A 7,514-nucleotide genomic window follows, 5' to 3' on the forward strand; every position below is an offset into this window, starting at 1 on the left:
CATGGCTTAATAATAACACAACTTCAGTGGTGAAAGTGTTAATGTTAAGCTATAAAGAATAGTTTCACATTATGGGAAATATACTCGTATACTTTTTGCCAAGGGTTAGAGTCAGGAGATTGGTACTACTCTTATGCTGTACAACAGTTTGCCTTTTTACAGGGCGGTTATGAGCCAAACTATTTCTTGGTTGAGGACAAAAAAATTCACAATGTTTGTGGCTTGCCTGGCAACTTGTCCCGGTAAACAAACAGTCAGAGCATAACTTCTATTAAATGTTTTTTTTACATTTTTTGTGCAAATTAAATGAGTGAGATTGTACATGTTAGCTTTTTATGTTAAGCAAAGCTAAGACTACTGGCTTCATCTACTGTATATATGTAGCAGTTAACTGTCAGCCAGAAAGCAAATAAGCATATTTCCCACAATGTTTAACTATTCCTATAAGCAATAAAAATACATGATGACCACTATAGTGAGGTTGGCTAAGGATATAGTGTTAGGTGTTACTCCAACATTTGGTGTATCATATTTTGCTCTTCTCTTACACACAATAACGTGCACACACACACATACACACAGTATGTACTGCACACACATCTGTTTCCTGTATAGAGGGTCCTCTCTGTCAGAAGCGACCCCTCTCATGACTCTTCCTATTGTTCAGCTCAACACTTAGTCACCCTTCTTTTAAATTATGAGAAGGTCCTTAGGAATGTTGCACTTCTCCGACGCCCCCATCTCTGGCACATTTAGATTTCTGACCACACCGTTGGGTCGTTAAGTGCTCTTTGTCATTTCCAGTAAGCTAACTCTGTAGCACAGCAACTTAAACTGAACCCACTGAGATGCAGTCAAAAAGGATATACTGTATACCCACTGAAATTAGCAAGGCAGTGTAATCCAGCAGATCTACATAAAACAGATCCTTCTGATTCATCCTGCATCAACCACAGGAAACAGACTGATCTCTAGTAATCAAAGAAGAATGATGAAATAATTTGACCGAGAGAACACTGCCAACTCCCCTTTAAGTTCTTCAAGAAAAAATGATTAGAATTTCCGAATGCACAATAGTCACCAGTCATTACAAACAATTTTTTTCTCAAATATTTAAAATACTTTAAATTTCACAACAGTGTACAACAATGTAAATCATTTGATAGAAAATAATACGTGTGATATACCTAGTATAACGTTGCTTCCCGCAGGTCATAACAATTACAGTGAGACTTTTATGCATACCCTATTGTGCAGTGGATGGAGAGCGCGCGCCCACTAACACGCGCTCAAACCACGCCCCGCCCTGCGCTTGAGGAGTCCCCACCAGTCTACCTCAATGAGCAGAAAGAGGAGGAGGACGTGACGTCACACAGCTCCTCCCACCAATGTCAAATTTACATTTTTTATGGGTCCTGACTGAGAGCGTGTGTATATGTGTGCGCGCGCGTGTGTGTGTGTATGTGTGCGTGTGTGTGCTGAAGCGGTTGAATAGTTTCAAAAGCCGAGTCTCGCAGACACACCTCAGCCTCAAGAAGTGATCCGGAGACGCACTGATGCGGCTTGAACCACTTTGTCATTTTACATATTAAACAACTTGAGCTGGATAAGTCGTCTCGGGGTCGACTTTGAGGTAGGTGTGTATGTGTGTGTCTGGAGCCCGTGCGTTTTTCGCAAGGTTCTCGATCGCACTAACAAAAGCAGCACGTTTTCCCAGTCTGTGCTCCCCAGTCGGTGGAAGCAGCGGGTTTTGGTGTTTAATCGGATGCTAGAAAGTAACCACGAAGTGAAGAGACTGAAGACAGTGAGAATGAGGTTGCAAAATATAAACTCTTGTTTTATTTTTTCCTTTTGTTGCAGCGCATGACTGTAGCCGACGGGACAGTGCGAACACGTTGAGGTTGACATAGCGTGTTAAAGCCACAGTTACAGTTACTTTGTAGCAGACTGAAAGTCATTCGTGAGTTTACAGGTTACTATTTTACTTTTGGGTGAAGAATAGCAGTAGAAAAACAACCTTCACTGTTCCTTATGTGTCTGTGGTGGTCAGAGGTGTTATGTGGACTTACTCTGCAGTTTTCATGCGATTTTACAGTAATATCTGTAAACAACAGTATAGAATCACTCTTGGTTTTAAGTTTGTTTATGTATTTATTTATTTATCTCAAAGTCACAGATTTGTACCAGAAAGCTTTAGGCCATACAATACAACACCTTTGTCACCATAGTCTACAAATGACATCCTTACTATTGAAGTGGGGCTTTTTGTGAGACAAACAGCATAAAAAGAGACCTTTTTTTTAAATGGATGAGCTGTATCATGAACTGTTCGTGTGTGAGTAAGACTGTGTGTGTAATAGCACAGCAGTGACTAAAGCCCTCTGTCAGAGCACATGGCTTCACTCAGAGCTGACACACTGACCTGTGCTGTCACCAGACACACCGACCAACTGTCAGAGAGAAGTGTATGTTGTTTTGTGATGTCTCAACAGGTGTGCCAGTCTCAGTCTTAGAGTGACTTAAACTTTGCCAGACACTTCACAAACAGAGTCAAACCCAACTCTAGCCAGCGGGTTTGGTTTGAGTGTGTGTGTGTGTCAGTTTTTGCTTGGTGGAGGTGGAACTGCAGCCTGGAAAATACAACTGAGCAGTTTTAACATATGAAGTAGTTTAACTGATCATCGTGCGTTCTAGTGACAAGAGAAGTGACTAAAGCAGGTGGCATATACAAATGTGTTCCACTGTATAGGTACAGAGCGCTCAGGAATCTGGGTGCCTGTGTGCGCAGGGAGGGGAAAGTTTCTTGCACATGTGTTAGTCATTTGGAGGGGAGTTTGCTAAACGATTTACATCTGTTTTCTGATCTTTGATCCCCCTCCTTTCCTCCTCTCTCTCGTGTTTCTCTTACTCAGTCTCTCTTGCTGTCTTGTTTCCCGTAAAAGCTGATGCTGTCACTGTGTGTGTGTTTGTGTGTGTGTGTGTGTGTGTGCGTGTGTGTGTGGGGGATGTTACAACTTGAATGCTCTCCATTATTATTATAGTCAAAGGGATATAAATATGTGAATGAAATGTCTGAGTTTCCATGCTATAATGCCATGTGGCCCTAGGTGGTTTGGGTTTCTCTAATGTATCATTATAGAAGCTGAGTCCATGTCATAGACTCAACCTGACCTCAAGAAAGTCAAGGTATTTAGGTTCAGAATGGGTGTGTGTCCAGGATGGCAGTCATGTGGGTTGACAGTATTATCTCCTACAGTCCTGCTGGACTGTCTGTGGGCACAAAATCTTCATTACTCAGCAGAACACACTGAACCTTAAGACCCTCACCGCATGAGCCACAGTGTTACTGTGTGTGTGCTTGTTGCTGAGCAGGCTCTGTTACTATTTCTTCAGACATTTTGTTCACTGATGGTGATAGACTACCTTGTAATAAATGTTTTAAGTTTTTCCCCTGTAATGAGTCACGCAGACAAAGAGTGGGGTGTCAGAGGTTCTGTGATGAGGGATGAGTCCTCGCGGTTTTAGCAAACACATCTCAACTCTGCAGGGCAGACATTGATTTGTGCAGTGGTTTGTGCCCTTTTCTGTGATTAAAAATTGTAAGCCTAGAGCTAGGTATTTTTCAAAATTTGTCCAAATACAAGCCAAAGTTACAATCAGGAAGAATATGTAAAGGAGACCCAGGGTTTCCCCCCCAGTGTTTTGTTGGGGAGGTGGGCCACCTGACCTGAAACAAAGATCACATTTACTAACATCATAATTAATGCACCTTTATGAATAAAATGTTCACCTGAGGAAAAAGAGCTTTAGATAGCTGCAACAGTGAGCCTACTGTTCAGACCTTCATCTACTAACTGAACGATCTCAAGTCAACATGTATATGATTCAGGTAGTGCACTACCTCTGCTTGACAAACATGGTAATGCTTTAATAGGCTGAGAGATTGGGAAATAAGATGACAATCTAGCTAAAAGATCAGATCTGTACTTTTGCTTTTCTGTTTTCTAAAAATGTTTTGAACAGCTGAATTGTATTTATGCTTTGTGTTGACTTTTGTCCCAAAAACAGGGTGTATTACGGCCCCTTTACATGCGGGTGGGATGAAATCTGATGCATTGAAAACGCAGTGATGCAATCGCAGAATCTTACAAGAAGACAAAAACTTGTTTGCACTGTACACTGGTTTTGTTGCCATGGTTTTAGATTATGATACCAGGATGTAGGTGTTAAGTTTCCTGATAGAGAGCCAGTGGGGCAGTGTGTATGGTTGTTTTTGTGTGTGTGTGTGTGTGTGTGTGTGTGTGTGTTTGTATCAGACATGTGGTGGCTTGACTTAACTGTATTTGAACAGAGTCAGGGCTTGATGTTGATTTACTCATAAAAGAGAGATAAGATATATAACAAAGCCTTAAACAGAAAAATACACACGCCTACAGAGACTCAGCTTCTCAAAGAATCTCATTGATTTTTCTGTTGTTATGCTGGAGCCTCAATCACAATAAAGCACCATTACTGTACTGACCACATTGCGTAGTCTTGGAGAACATCCGCACGTAGACTCTGAATGCCTTTCTCGTCGCAGCTTGTTAGGTTGAAGTATACAGAGATTTGGAGTCTGAACTGCATGAATTGGATTAAGGGCTTTGTAAGTCAAGATATATGATCCTGTCTTATTGCAAACACAAAGTGGGACATATGCCCACAGAAGAATAGGGCCGCTTCTTTCTGTTACAGCCTGAACTGGGCTGTTAGAGCATGTAACCCATACTGGCTTTGGAAAGTTTCTTCAGACACTGAAACCATATGATTGCCTATGTCCCAACTAAAATATGCATTCATATACTGTATATTTAGTGTCATGTCAAGCATAAAGGATAGAATCAAAAAGAAGAAGGACTCTTCATTTGGCTTATGTTTTTGGACACCTGGTTAATTCATTATACATATAGGTGTGTGCATGCTCAGCTTGCACCCCACGAGTCTGTCTCGATAACTGTAGATTGTCTTGTTGCCCAAGCTAACTGTTATTGTTGGGGTTTTCTCTACAAGCATGTAAACAAAGGAGAACCTCCCAAATCCTCCGCAGAGTGCCCCCACCCCCTCCGCCAATGAGAGTTGCAATCCCAGCCGGACTCGGCCAGACACGCGTGGCTCTGCTCGGTAATTAGAAAACACAGCAGTAGAGCACAAAGCTTTGACTCTGGAACTGGAACAGAGAGCAGAGCCATAACAAAGACATTTCCTTTATGACTGAACAACACTTCACACCACTGATCCAGATGAAGCAATCTTTTATACTGTATGACTTTTATACCATCAAAGACAGATATTGGAACTGCAATTAAAAGGGTGACACGGGCGAGGAATGTGCAATATACGGGCACATGTTTACATCTGTTTATGATTTGTCATCTCAGGGTGTGTCTGGACTCTGCGCATGTGTTGTTAATCTGTCAGCCCACCTGTTCTTATCAGGTCGATACTGTACATATACATATGCTGTAGGACCATGTGTCAGTGTCAGCTGTGAGAGAGTATAGACCAGACTTTTGTATTTGACTGACAGGTGTGGACCCCTCCCAACATTTATTCAGGATGTATGTTAAAATTTTAGCTTGAGTCAGCACTTAGATTTTAACCTTTTAAAGAATAGTGCGCATAGCATATGTCAAAATGTCCCTGTCACTAAGAGATGTCTTTATATAAATACAGGGTTCTGTGTGCATGTGCCGCCCCCCACCCTCACCCTCCTGCATGTGTATGGCCAAAGCAATAATAACTTTGTAGGTTCATCACATTCCCGTAGCATGACTCAAACGTGGTGTCTGCACTTTTTCACTCCATCCCATTCATTCTGTAATCTGCTTCAGCCCGGGGCTCATAACATGTGGCAACAGGACTGTGCACGAGCAACTGCATGAAACAAATTCAGTAAATACTGAATGCAACGTGTCGTGCCAGGCATGTTTCAGTTTTAAGGGAGGAATTACAGGTAAACAGGATCAGTTTGTGCTCTTTATAACTTCATAACATCATTTTAATAATACCCGTTCATTTGATCGCATCGGCCGACAGATCTGGATACTTGCTCTTAGCGCCATCAGCTCAGCAGCTAGATGTGGCAGGGGTCAAGCTCACATTAGAATCAGCCAAGACCAAATGCAGCCATAGTGAATGTCCAATGGAAGTAAGACATGAGGAGGGATGGAACATAGCACACATCTGGAGAACTACAGCCCCAAGAGACAGCTGTTTTCAAGTAACGACCACATCGCATCTAATCAGATTCCAGTATAATCATTGCTAAAGTGATGGATGTGGGTTTTTTTTTCACAATTTTAATAGAGAACTTATCTGGGTAGAATATGGCCATGAGAAGTAGAGTTGTAAAACTTCCTGTTTTGCCCTGTTATCTAAAATTTCAACAAAGGCCTTTGTGTGATGGGATAGTTTAAGCTTCCATTTCTCACTTCCTCAATCTCATTTGCTATTTAATGTCCAGATTCCTGAAGAGCTTCATATACAGGTAGCTATCATGAGAAGATGAGTTATAATTTAACAATCTACTATTCTAGCATGACTCGTACACAGTTTTTGAGGCAGGTATCAATATTTGAGAGTCAGTGGTCATTTGTTTTTACACATTTATTTTGCTTGTATGTACCCTAAAGCCAGTTTAAGATAATATCAGACTGGATGATTTATCAATCCAGGTCCAGTAGAAAAAGGTTCTTACTTAAAATGTTCTTACACTAAGCTGGTTGGTATGTACGTTAGAGGGAGGGAGTCACAGTAATTTAGTAGTTTTTGTATGAACCATTGCTCCCGGCTGGCAGGTGTAGTAATGAGTTTGGGTGTTTGCTTTTCATCATGAGTCTATAGAGTCACCTTTTACTCCATTTATGAGATCAGGGTTTTCAACATCCACAGGCAAGGGCAAACACACAGTGTGTAGTTAAAGCCTAATAGCTAGTTCCTTCCTCACACGATGCTCTGTGTTATATTGTCCCTTTCTTGTATGGGTGTTCGTGCACATCTGTACACTTTATAAACCCTGGTTGTAAATTCCCGTACCCCCGCGTCTCCCTAATGGCATCATCATACTGTGGAAGAGGGGCGGGTACTTTCAGAGGTCAGTGCATGATGAAACTCCAGAATTCCACAGCTCCTATTCTCTTCTGCTCCAGACCCCCACTTCAAGGCAGGAAATGCACAGCAGACCTCAAACCCTCCAAGTCCCCAGCATTCTTTTGAGGAACCATTTCCCCCCCTCTTTAGCTTAGCTTTCCATTGTTCTTTAGCTTTGTTTAACCAAATGCTGTGAATGTTAGATGAATTTGTAGCCTAAATATACCTCAGATCACGTCTTCATTCTGTCGACCAGTCATGACTGTAAACTTGAGCTGTTTACTTAGTGTAAACAATCAATTGCAGAGATAAAAGTGGAACTTTGTATTGTGTCTGTGTTTTTGCTCCTGACTAGTTTGTGGTGTTTGTGTTCTGTTTTGTATTAT

General features: G+C 41.6%; 1 protein-coding gene across 2 annotated transcripts in view; it reads left to right on the forward strand.

The window, feature by feature from the left end:
* The first annotated feature begins 1,430 nt into the window (after positions 1 to 1,430).
* fam107b (family with sequence similarity 107 member B) overlaps positions 1,431 to 7,514 on the forward strand; it is a 19,916-nt gene continuing 13,832 nt past the window's right edge. The window contains exon 1 of one of the 2 annotated variants that reach the window (XM_020612536.1): positions 1,431 to 1,633. The gene's annotated coding sequence lies outside the window, so the exon portion shown is untranslated. Of the gene's footprint in view, positions 1,634 to 1,739; positions 1,816 to 7,514 lie in introns of those variants that run through there. The other variant, XM_020612545.1, reaches the window with a different exon arrangement.

Source organism: Monopterus albus, unplaced genomic scaffold, assembly GCF_001952655.1.
Source record: "Monopterus albus unplaced genomic scaffold, M_albus_1.0 scaffold5.1, whole genome shotgun sequence".
Taxonomy (NCBI): domain Eukaryota; kingdom Metazoa; phylum Chordata; class Actinopteri; order Synbranchiformes; family Synbranchidae; genus Monopterus; species Monopterus albus.